The 12,652-nt window shown below is 50.1% G+C and overlaps 1 long non-coding RNA gene across 1 annotated transcript in view; it reads left to right on the top strand.

Moving 5' to 3' along the window:
• The window catches only part of LOC144822043 (uncharacterized), a 48,985-nt gene extending 37,161 nt beyond the window's left edge, over positions 1-11,824 (top strand). Inside the window, exon 3 of the long non-coding RNA XR_013608540.1 lies at positions 11,509-11,824. This is a non-coding gene — a long non-coding RNA (uncharacterized LOC144822043). The remainder of the gene's footprint in view (positions 1-11,508) is intronic.
• Positions 11,825-12,652: the final 828 nt, after the last annotated feature.

Below are 12,652 nucleotides of genomic sequence, written 5' to 3'. Positions count from 1 at the left end.
AGGACCACAGACTTAGTTTTAGCTTCTCTCCGGGTAACCCTTGGTAGTTTGGGTCACCGTTCTGAGATCCTTTAACCTAGTCCGTGGCCTACTTAGCCGAAGCTCCCTCCTTTCGACGCAGGAAATACCCTTCTCGAGATGGCACAGTGGGGTCAGGACGTTTTGAAAGTTCAAGTGTCTCAGTATCAGGGTAGCAGTTCAACGATGGTCGGTCCTGGTTCAGGAGCACTTCTTGGGTGTTGACGGTGTCTGTCGTGGCCAGGGCTGGAGAGACCTTTTTGCAGTGATGAGCGTGCAGCCAGTGTTTCTTCCCCTCCACTCGAAGTGCGGTCCGAGTGGTGATCAGCACTTGCCAGGGGCCCGTCCACCGGGGTTCCAAACTCTTTGATCGCTGAAAATTTCGGATCAGCACGAAGTCCCCCGGCTGGATGGCGTGACCCGGACCCCTGGAAGCATCGGGGATGGCCTGCTGCACCTGCTGATGAAGGACAGACAAAGTTTCAGTCAATTTGTACAGATAATCAGACATTAGGACATCCGGAACGTCATGAATGGAAGTTGGTTTCGGGGCAGACCAGACGCTCATGGGTCGACCGAAGACAACTTCATAAGGGGTTAAGTGATGTCGGGTGGGGGTAGAGCGCATCGATAGCAATGCCAATGGGAGGGCGTCTGGCCATTTCAGGCCCGTCGTAGCCACTATTTTGGCCAGTTTAAGCTTTAGTGTGGCATTGTGCCGTTCGACAAGCCCAGCAGATTGAGGGTGGAAGACTGCGTGGAATTTCTGTTTAATACCCAGCCCATTTAGGATGAGCTGGATAACTTTGGCTACAAAGTGGGGGCCATTATCACTCCATAAAACACGACAGAGGCCATAACGGGGGAAAAACTCCTTTAACAGAACCTTTGCAGTGGCCATAGCGGTGTTGTCACGGGTTGGATATGCTTCCACCCACTTGCTAAATGCGCACACCACGACGAGTACATATTTCAGGCCTTGGCATCTGTCTAGCTGGATGTAGTCCATCTGCAGGACTTCAAATGGGTGGTTTGGGACCCCAAATCCCCCCCCGGGGTACTACAGTTCCTTTCCCGGGGTTGTGTTGCAGGCATATTAAGCATTGTTGGACCAGGCGTTTGGCGGAATCTGGGATCTTGTCATTGTGCCAAACCCTGGAGACAAGTTCGATCATGGGGGCTGATCCTATGTGGGCAGGGGAGTGTGCCATGGTTAATATGGGAATCAAGTACGAATCAGGTAGCAACCATCTGTTCGTGTCTTTTGTCCGCCAGCAGCCTTCATCGTCTTTCAATCCCACCCGTGTCCATTCAGTCAATTCGTGTTGTGTGCTAGCCGTTTGTATGTCTCTAATTGTGTCCTTGGCGTCAGTCCAGTTTTCTGCTTGTGACCTGGTCACGTACATATGTGTTGTCGTTCTATTTTCAGCTGTCGTTCGGGCGGTGATGTCGGCTAGTGCATTTCCCTGTCCAATAATGTCTGTCACTTTCTTGTGTGCCTGGCATTTGATAACGGCAAGTTTGTTGGGGAGGAGGACAGCTTCGATTAAGGCGGAGACTAAATCCCCGTGCAAAATGGGTGTGCCGTGTGAGGTCAAGTATCCTCTCTCCCTCCAGAGGAGCCCAAAATGGTGAACCACCCCGAAGGCATACTGGCTGTCAGTGTAAATGTTCGCTGTGGTTCCTGTTGCCAGGATGCAGGCTCGCGTCAAAGCAATCAGTTCCGCTGCCTGGGCAGATCGCTGGGTGATGCGGGCTGTTTCTACTACAGTTCGAGCCGTGGTGACTGCATAGGCAGCGGAAGTGGTACCATCGGAGAGTTTGATGCAAGAACCGTCCACCCACAACTCCCCGTCGGGGTCAGGGAAAGCTGTGTCTCTGAGATCGACCCTACTCCTGGTCTGTTCGTCCGTAAGAGTCACGCAGTCATGTACGGGGTGCACATTGGGATCGTTCTCTGGCAAGGGTAACAGAGTTGCTGGGTTCAGTGTGGTGCATCTTTTCAGGGTGATATGGGGGGCAAGCAAGGTCAGTTCGTATCCAGTCAGTCGTGCACTCGTCAGATGTTGTGTCTTGGTTTGGTTCAGGAGGGTGTCGACTGCATGGGGTACCAGTACCGTGAGGGAATTCGAGAGTACAATCCCCTCACTCTGTCGGATAGAGACTGCAGCAGCAGCTACAGCTCGAAGGCAGGCAGGCAAGGCTCTGGCGACAGGGTCAAGAGTGGCAGAGAAGTAAGCGCACGGTCGTTGCTTAGGGCCGATGGCCTGGGTCAGGACAGATAAAGCGCACCCCTCCCTTTCGTGAGTGTAAAGGGAGAAGGGCTTTCTGTAATCAGGGGTACCCAGGACAGGGGCTGAGCAAAGGGCATCTCGCAGTTCTGTGAAGGAAGTTTGACACTCAGGAGTCCAAGGGAGTGGGAAAGGGACGTCTTTGTTTAGCAGAGAAAGCAGTGGTTTTACAACGAGGCTGAAGTTTGGTAACCATTGTCGGCAGAAGGAGGTGAGGCCTAATAGGGAGCGAACCTGCTTCTGGGTTTTAGGGACAGGGGTATCTAGAATGGTTTGGATCCGATCAGGGGTGAGGTTTCTTCCATCTTTGGACAAAAGGTGGCCTAGGTAAGTGACCTGGGGTAGGCAGAATTGCAACTTCTTCTTGGAGACCTTGTGGCCATTTTCCGCAAGGAAGTGCAAGAGTTGAATGGTGGCGGTAACCGCTAGAGGGGTGGTGTCGGCTGCCAAAAGGATGTCATCGACATATTGTACCAACACCACCCCGTCGGGTAACTGGACTTGGTCTAGTTGTCTTTTGAGGGCCTGGCTGTAGATGCTAGGGCTTTCCGTGTAGCCTTGAGGCGCTCGGCAAAACCTATATGAGCGGGCTTTTAGGGTAAAGCCGAAGAGATATCGGCTGTCTGGGTGGATGGGGATGGAGAAGAATGCGTTCTTGAGGTCGATGACGGAAAAGGTGGTGGCAGTGGATGGAATCAAGGTCAGGATGGTGGTGATGTCTGAGACCACAGGGTACTGGGGTACCACCACTTTGTTGATCTCTCGGAGGTCGATGATGAAACGGTATGCTCTCTCATCTCCCTCTCCCTGCTTCTTGATAATGGGCAAGATAGGGCTGTTGCAAACGTTGCTAACCACTTCCTCTACCACTCCTGCGTCTATCAGTGACTGGATAATCATTACCAATGCCTTCTCGCCCTCTGGCGATATCCGATATTGTGGGAGTTTTGGGAGTGTTGCGTCTGGTCGGACAGTAATGTGCACTGGGTCAATTAACATACGCCCTACGTCCGAATCCGCTTTGGCCCACAGATACGGAGGTAGAGTGTCAAGCAGGGACGCGTCAACGTCGGTGATGGAAAACATGTGTCGGGGGGAACAATGTCTAAGCAGAACGGGGTTGTCGTAAAGAAACACTCGAACTCCATCTTGAGAACACCTAATCGTCGCTCGGAAGTGTTTCAGTAAGTCAAGTCCCATAATGGCGTCAGGGCTATTGGAGGAAAGCAAGAACGTGGTGTCGGTGGTGTTGTTTTCTACGTCAAAGAGAATCGGGGCAGACAAAGGGTTGGTGGAGGGCGTTCCATCGAAACCTGTCGATGTTATGAGTGAGCCAGACAAGGGTGCCCTTGGAATCAGTCGTTTAGATAACGCACTACGTGTTGCGCCAGTGTCTACCAGAAATGGAGACTTGGTACCCAGGACCTTAGCAGTGACATAAGGGCCCTGCTGGTCAACATAGAGCTCGACTGGATCCCTCCCTCGCCCTTGGCTGTCCTATGCGAAGGTGTGAGTGTCGTCATAGTCAGATTGTTGATATTGGTTCTGCCTGGGTCGGTCGAACGTATTTGGTCTGTTTGATCTGTCATTAGTTGCGTCATTTGGGGGCCCTCGTTGTTGTCCCTTAGGTCTCGGTCCGTTTGCTACATCCCTGGGGTCTTTGTTTCTGATCATTTCCAGAAGAACTGGGCACTGGGATTTCCAATGGCCAGTCCCTTTGCAGAAAGCGCACTGGTCTTCTCTAAGGTCTGTGCGTCCACTGTAGGAAGTCAGAGTGCGGTCCTGGGGAAATGTAGTCTTAGGGACGTTTGTCTGGTAGTTTCCCCGGTATTGGTCTCGTCCTATAGTCACCCCTTGCAGTTTGGCAATCATCACCCTCTCCTTTAAGTCCTTCTTCTTTTTCTCTGTCGCCCTATCGTTTTCATTTTTCTGATGTTCATAATATTGGGCCATTTGGAGAATCGCTGTATGTTTGGAGGCTGCCCAACTACTCTCGCTGGCCTGTAGTTTCTGGGAGATTTCCGATGATAGGCCCTTAACATAATTCTGGACAAACAGATGGTGTCCGGTTGCAGTGGTCATGTCCTGGCCGCTGTAATCGGAGAACACCGTTTCAAACCGGGAGAAGTATTCCGATACATCCTCCTGGGGTTTTTGGCGACAGGCTGTTACTATCGACCAGTCCACTTTCTTTTCTGGGATTAGGGTTTTTAATTTCTCTACGATTTTATCTGGGAGGTCTAGAATGGATTTCAACGGCTTTTGTCCTGGTCCCCGTTGTTTGTCCAGGTCATCGAGTTGTGACCAGGTATGTCCAAACAGCTCAAGGTGGTCGACTTTCCGGATTTGCTTCCACACATCAGCTGGTAGACATAACCCGAAGAACAAGTCGATGTCAGCCAGGGTCATGATCGTTGAACCCAGGGCTGTACCCAATTCAGTATAGAAGGCAGTGGGGTTTTTACGTAGGTCGGGTAGAGATTTCCGGAATGTCAGTATCTCTTGCCGGTCCCATGGCTGGTAGACCCAGTTGTATACTACCCTTCCCTTCGCATCTTGGTTGTTTGCATCATCGTGAGTCCCTGTACCCCGAGGAGGAACCCAGTAAGGGGCAGCCTCACGTATCGGCATCATGGTGTTAGATTGCTCGGTTGGTGGTTCGGTCACTACGGGGGCTGCGGATTTAGCTCCCGGCTTTCGTTCAGTGAGGTGGCGGAAAACCTCAAGCGTACGCGTAAGGAGGTCCGACACATCACACTCGCCCTCATCCCCGATATCGACCTTCCGGTACAGAGTCCTTAGGCTCTCGGGACCTTTGTCTCGATATCGGTCCTCGTATGCATTCAAGACATGATAACACAGTCGTACGGTAAAATGTCGTCTGTGACTCCCTGTATACGAGCTGAACATATCTGTGATGTACTCTTCATCATCCTTCCTTTCTACCAGTGTCCTTGCTATTTTGTCGATCCCCGCTCGCTCATCTTTGTCTAGTCTGTTTGTTCTTGCAGGGCCAGCCCCTCGAGTCTCATGGTCGTCTAACGTTGTTGTTGATGCGGGTTTTAATACAAGGGGTTCGGCTGGCACAGAGGCCATTGGGGCCGACGCTGTGGCGGTACCTTCGTTTGTACCTGGGGGTGGCGCGTGCTGCGCCACGGGTTGAGAAGGGGCATATGGAGGGGGCATGTAGATGATAGGAGGACCTAACAGCAGGTCCTCATTGGCTTGTCGTTTCGAGGGTAAATCAGGGTAGAGCATGGAGGGGGTTCTAACCGGACACTGGCTTGGCGTTTCCATTTCTAGTTTCTGTTTAGCTTTCTCTCTTTCCTTTATCTCTTTTTCTAGTTTCTGAGCAGCTAGGTGGGCTGCTTTTCGCAGCTCTTTTTCCAACCTACTCTCAGTTTTCTTTTTACGTTGTTCAGTTTCTTTTCGCCACATGCCGAAGCTGTCAAGCATAGTAGGTGTTGTCTTGTTTTTACCCAGGGCAGTTTCTAGCGTTTTTATTTTATCATCATCGAAGGATCCTATCAGGGGCCATTGACTTTCTTGACCCTTTTTTGTATATTTATGCCATAGTTTACTATAGGCTATAGCGGTCAATCCATGCTTCATGAACATGTCCTTATTAGGGGTGCCTTCCAGTGGGGCTGGATGGTCCATCTCTAATAGGCGGTCCGGGCTAAACAGGCTACTAATCAGTGGGGAGAAGACAGACATGACGGCTCGTAACGAGGGACTAAAAAGTCAGCACTGCCTATCTTATCACTAGGTGCAAAGACTGGACAGAATATTTCTATTCTACGTTGTTTGCAGGCAGTGAATACCTCATGGATCAAAAATAACAAAAGACCAATAAATAACAATGGGGAGAATGAGCAGGTCCGCAAAGATCTGCGTTACCTACCCTTTTCACTATCTGCAAAAAGGGTGGTCTCTTCCCTGTTTGCAGACAGGGAATCTCCAGGAAACAATAGTTTTGCGAACAACAGTTCAGTTTCAAGTGATTATTGAGTGGGGGAGAAAAAATAAGCACGGCTGCTGCCCTACCTATCCTCCACTGCTTGCAAAGAGAGAGCCCGTTGTTTCTCCGTTTGCAGACAGTGAATCTCCAAATAAATAAAAAGAGCAATACTAGTATTTTTAAACAAACAAGCAATCAAGCAATTATTTCGCGACTTGTCGTGGTTACACGACCTTACCCGGACCGCATGGACAGTTTCCTGTCTTCCGAATCCAGCGCCCGATCGTCCTCTCTTCTTCGTTATCCTCGCGGCACTCCTGATGGTTCCCAGTCAGGACCGTAGATCACTCGAGAGAGGTCTGTTCGGAACCAGTGAAGTTCGGATGATCGGCTGTCAGACGAGGGTCTATCGGACAGACGCGTTCCCGATCGTTGCAGTCGTTCACTTTGTCGTCAGGACCTCTCCCACTGGATCCATGGGTCGCTGATGGGCCCCACGCTTGGGACGCCAATTGTGAAAATAATTGGGGGGCACTACCAACCAGAATATAAGATCCTTAAGTATTGCCCGGCGGTGTCGCCTCTTGAACCCACAAAGACGTTAAACTATTGAAGAGGCAGGCGCTGGAGACTGGAAGGCAGGAAACAAGGTTTTTATTTTCTCCGGAGGAGAACACAACGAAACGGACAGAAGGTATCGTTCTGAGGTGCTCTAACTGCATCCCTGAGGCCTGGCCTCTTATACACATGTTTATCTGTTTATTGCATGTAACACATTCTCGTCGATACTTTGATGTACGGAAAGACATCCTCAGAATCCCCCCCCCCCTTTCCCAGCCCGTTCCCACGCAAGGTTACAGTGGAAGTCCCCGCCCCGTTCACAACAGGTGATGATCATCGCGCAGCTGGATATTCCGCCGATTCACGGAGTGTGTGGGGTTTGATCGGGTCTCGTAGGGCGGGGGGCTTTGATCAACCCGGGGATCCCTTGCTGGGGGGGAACTTTCTATTGTACGGGGAGGGGCAAGGAACAGTATCGGCAGAGCTGGGTGTCGGCCTGGGAACGAGGAAGACGAACGGGCACACGGGGAAAAGGGGTTTGCATCAAAGGGCCGGGAATCATAAATGGGAAGAAGGGAGGTGTCGCGCTGGGAACAGGACGAGGGCCTGGGGCAGAGCAGCGCTGAAGAGGGGTTTTATGATTCGCGGCAGGTGCAGGCAGGGGGGTTGTCAGTATGCGGGGGGGATGCCGGCGAAGCTAGGAGTGGGAGAGAGGCGCGCTGGCTCTCGGCGGGAGCAGGGAAGCCATGGTGTTCAAAATGGCGGCTGTTTTACGCGCACAAAAAGGTTAAGGAGAGCAAGAGGGCGCCGATAATGTTGACGGTCTCAGTCCAACTTTCAACACACCTTACCTCCTTAAAAAAACAGAGAAATGAAAGGTTGTCAAAATGTGATGGTAAATTTAAGGGCACATGGTATGAAAAAATTAATACTCAACTAGTTTGCTACAGATGTGGGAGCGCCGGACATTTGTCTGACTCTAAAAACTGTCCTGCTGTTGGAAACATTTTTTTTAATGCAATACGACAGGGTAAAGCCAGGGTATGTACGACGTCGTACACCTCAATCTCTGTGACGCATTTTTGTATCCAAGCTGCTGCACCCCATCCAATCCCGCTGCCCAGAGGTCTCTGCCCGCCACTGCGCACCCAGGCCTCTCTACTCACCTTTTCACGGACAGAGCACCCTCCACAGCATGCAGCTCCACTCTGCAAGCCAGAAGTCTCACATTTGGTGCTGAGTCTTGATATCGCCAAGGCAGAGGATATACTCATGCACCCATAATCAATGCAGGTTGCTCACCCGCTCCGTCCTTACAGTGCCTCTAACTCAGTGACCAATTAGGCAGTAGGCCTCCCTGGTGCATGGCTCAGGCCTACACTGCGGTCGAAGTGTCTGGACCACTTTGATGGGCCATCACCGTAGGCTACACACCTGCTCAGCTCTTACAAAGTCATTACCTCAGTGGACCAAAATGTACAGTTTTGTGGCTGTGCCCGCTGCAGTGCATCCGCTGCAAGCAACTCTAAAATGGGGTCCAGCACGTGCGCCTGTTTTTTTTTTTATTGTCTTGGTCACGTGTCCTGTGACGCCTGTGCTGGATGGGTGTGGTGTGGTGTATAGCAGCCGTGAGGGAGTGGCTGTGGCGTACTGACTACTAGACCTAACCCCCAGCATATCACTACAATGAAAATCTAGGCCATGTAGCGTTGTTTTCCTTTTCTATGAGAATAAGCAGAGTGGGCTGCCGTGGCATATGCCAGTGCTGCATGAGGCTGTGAAGAATGACTCCGGAGCTATAGGTGTGGTTCCGTTGTGCGGTATACGAAGAATTAACTGATGCAGGTGTCCGTGTTGTAGTGCTGCCATCACCCAAGTCGCAAGCACAAGTGCTTCATTCTGTGTGTGAAGTCCCACAACATGGCCAATATGGAAGGTATGGGGAATCACTGACCCTACATTCATCCATAGTCCCACACATGAAAGATGGTGGACATGACGCATTTCTGTGGATATGAACGTTAATTGCACATTCACTGGAGTGTTGTAGCTGTAGCAATACAGGGCTGTGGGAAGTTCAGGTTGCAGTTTTTGAAGACAACAACAGCAGGCCATTCCAAGTAAATATGGCTTCATGCTGTTTTCTCCTCTGCACACAATGCAGTGCTGCACATGGGTGCACAGTCTTCAGCTCCTGCTCAGTTTCTCAATTTCTGTGCCATGACCTGGTGCCATATCATGATGCCATGCTGGCACAGAAGGGATGTGTACATCTAATTTTCCATCTTCAGCACGTACATGAAACAGAAAGAGTCAGTCCCAGCCCTGTGTTTCCAGGCTCTTCTGTCTGCACCCCATGCACTGACTCAAAGATATTCATAATTATATATGCAATGATGACAGGAAAAAGAAATGCCCAGACCCCTTAAGCACCGGCACAGAGAACTTAACTATCCCTATCAAACAAATCAAACAACTTAAAATCACCCTGGCTAATGCTAGGGGTCTTCAGAAGAGTCTAGGCACTTTGTCTGTGTTTTCTTCCCCTAAGTGCTTGCTTCTTTGAATATCACAACACTCTCAATAATGAGCTGTAATGTAATTTGTAATATGAATTATATCAGATATCCTGATCGCTCCATCCATGTCCATGTTGTGAACAGTAAAGCTTAATTTTCCAACCCTCTCTCAATCATTCTGTTTCTCTCTGTCTGTCGTTTCTCGCCTTTTCTCTCATTCTCATTCTCTTCCTTCTTTCTCTCTTTTTCTGCTGTCTCTATTCTCTCTCCGGAAGAACCCAGAGAGTCCGCCTCCCCCCGTTCAGATCTGAGGCCACTGAAGTCATCTGCGGAGTACCACAAGGATCTTCACTAAGTCCAACCCTCTTCAACGTCTACATGAGCCCCCTCGCAGCCATCGCACGACAACACAACCTCAACATCATCTCCTACGCCGACGACACCCAGCTGATCCTCTCCCTCACCAACGACCCTACCACCGCCAGAGCCAACCTACACGAAGGGATGAAGGACGTCGTCGTCTGGATGAGGAACAGCCGCCTTAAACTGAACTCTGACAAGACGGAAGTCCTCATCCTGGGATCATCACCCTCCACCTGGGATGACTCCTGGTGGCCCCTGGCCCTGGGCACCGCTCCCAAGCCAACGGACCACGCACCAATCCTGGACTCCTCCCTCTCGATGACCAGACAAGTCAACGCCGTCTCATCCTCGTGCTTCAACACCCTGCGCATGCTCCGAAAGATCTTCCGATGGCTCCCCACCGAAACCAGGAAGATGGTCACCCAGGCACTCGTCACCAGCCGACTGGACTACGGGAACACCCTCTACGCCGGAACCACAGCCAAACTTCAAAAAAGACTCCAACGCATCCAGAACGCCTCCGCGAGACTCATCCTGGACATCCCCCGACACAGCCACATCACCGGACACCTGAGAGACCTGCACTGGCTCCCCGTCAACAAGAGGATCACATTCAGACTCCTCACCCACGCATACAAGGCCCGCCACGACCTGGGCCCCAAGTACCTCAACGACCGCATGACCTTCTACACGCCCACCCGCCAGCTACGATCGACCAGCCACGCCCTCGCCGCCGTCCCCCGCATCCACAGAGCCACCGCCGGAGGAAGATCCTTCTCCTACCTGGCAGCCAAGACTTGGAACTCCCTCCCCACCCACCTTCGGCGAACCCAAGACCATCTCTCCTTCAGGAAGCAGCTCAAGACCTGGCTGTTCGAGCAGTAACATACCCCTCTCCCCCAGCGCCTTGAGACCCTCCCAGGTGAGTAGAGGCTTTATAAATGCCGTGAATGATTGATTGATTGAATGATTGATTGATAGCTCTTATTCTATCTCTGTCTTTTTCTTTCCCTCTTTCTCTGTCTTCTTTGCTCCACGTGTCTCTCGCTCTCTCTTTCTCTCACACTATCTCTCTTCTTCTCTCTGTCTCCCTTCCTCTCTTTTTCTATATTGCCCTCTTTCTTTCTCTCATGCGCTCTCTGCTTCTCCTTCTGCTCTCTCCCTCTATCATGTTCTTGCTTTGTTCTGTTACTAATGCCCTTTCTTTCTCTCCCTCTCTCTTTCTCTCGCTCCCTTTACATTATTAACTGCCACTCCCTATTTCACCCTTTGCGCTCTGCCTCCCTATCTTTTTCTCTCTCCTATTTCTTTCTGTCTCTTGATATTTTCTCGTCCTCCATATCTCTTGTTCTCATTCCCTTTATTGTGTTCTGTGATTCCCTTTATTCCTTCCTCTCTTGGTCCCCGTTCCTCTCTGTCCCTCTCTTGTTCCATCTCTGTCTCTCTATCTTCCCTGTTCTCTCTCCCTCTCTCTTCCTCCCTCCCCTCTTTTTCTTATGCTCTCTCTTTCTCTTTTCATCTCTCTTTCTTGCTCTCTCTCCCTTTCTCTAATTCTTTCTCTTCCTCTCTTGTTCTCACCCTCTCTTTTTCATTTCGCTCTCCCCACTCACCCTTCATCTTTCTTTCTCTCCCTCTCTGTATCTCTCCCTCTCTCTTTATCTTTCTCTATCACCCCCTTCCTACCTCCCTGTGATTGGGTGGGATTTTTACGAGGACACAGTGCTTGGAGTTCTTCTTAAAAATACTCTTATGGTTTGAAATACAGTAAACGTTTCATTTCTCTGTTTCTTTGCAGTTGATACAGATGTTGTTCGCCTCTCTAATGCTGCGGATCCCTGTGCTGGGGTTGTGCTGGTTAAGATAAATAACTTAGAAGGAACAGTCTGTGACGTGTCTTGGGATATGAACGATGCCGCTGTGGTCTGCAGGCAGCTGGGGTGCGGAGCGCCAATCTCAGCACCTGGAGGGTCTGTCTTTGGAGCCCCCCCAAACAAGTTTCCTAAAATAACCAGTGTGGGCTGCAGAGGAGACGAGCCAAGCGTGTTACAGTGTTCCTACAGCACCAGAACACAACCATATTGTAATCAAAAAAGGGATGCGTCAGTGCAGTGCACAGGTAAGAAACATGTAAGATCCTACAAGATAATTCCGACAAATGTGGGTGAAAACCTATTAGAGTAAATAGTACACTGCTGGTTTGTGACATTTGTGTTTCTTGGGTCTGTTCTACACAAATTCCTCACTCCCTCCCACTTCCAGAATTAGAACCAGGAGGAGAGTCTGGTGCTTCAATATCTAAACTGGAAGTCAAGCGGGCTTACTGGCTGTGGGTTGACGCCCAAGAATCTAGAGCGGATAACTTGGGTAGACTTACTGATGAGTTTCGACTGCATAAGACCGTACCCTTGCTTGAACCCTATATGGACTTTATTAGAAAACCCCAAGATAGGGCTTTATATGTTCAGTTTAGAATGGGAAACCTACCAGTTCATGTACGCACCTCAAAATGGAAACCCCCCTACCAAACGCCTGCCACCTGCCCGCACTGCAGCACTGAGCTTGAATCCATACCACATGTCCTTTTTGTCTGCAGTGCCTACAAAAAGCCCAGATCCAAATGGCTAAAGCCTGTCTGTCGCCTACTTGAGACCAGAGGCTATTTCCCAGCATTAAGAATTTTACAATCTAACCCTAATACAGTATTGGCGTGTGGGGTAGCCAATTTTCTTATCTGGGCATGGGAGATCAGACTTAAAGCTAGGTGATGAATCTCTTTTTAGGTAATCTCCTGTTCTTTTTCTTTTCTCTTAAACAACTCAAAGCTGTAAATGGTTTAATACTGTTTTATCTAGTCTTTTTACCTATTTATTAAGTGTTTTTATTAATAACATGAATTGTATTTTTATTGTTATGTGCTTTTAAGATATTTCTATATCGAA

Source organism: Lissotriton helveticus, chromosome 3_1 (assembly GCF_964261635.1).
Source record: "Lissotriton helveticus chromosome 3_1, aLisHel1.1, whole genome shotgun sequence".
Lineage (NCBI taxonomy): Eukaryota > Metazoa > Chordata > Amphibia > Caudata > Salamandridae > Lissotriton > Lissotriton helveticus.
Note: the sequence above shows the minus strand (reverse complement) of the source record. Positions and strands in the feature narration are given on the sequence as shown.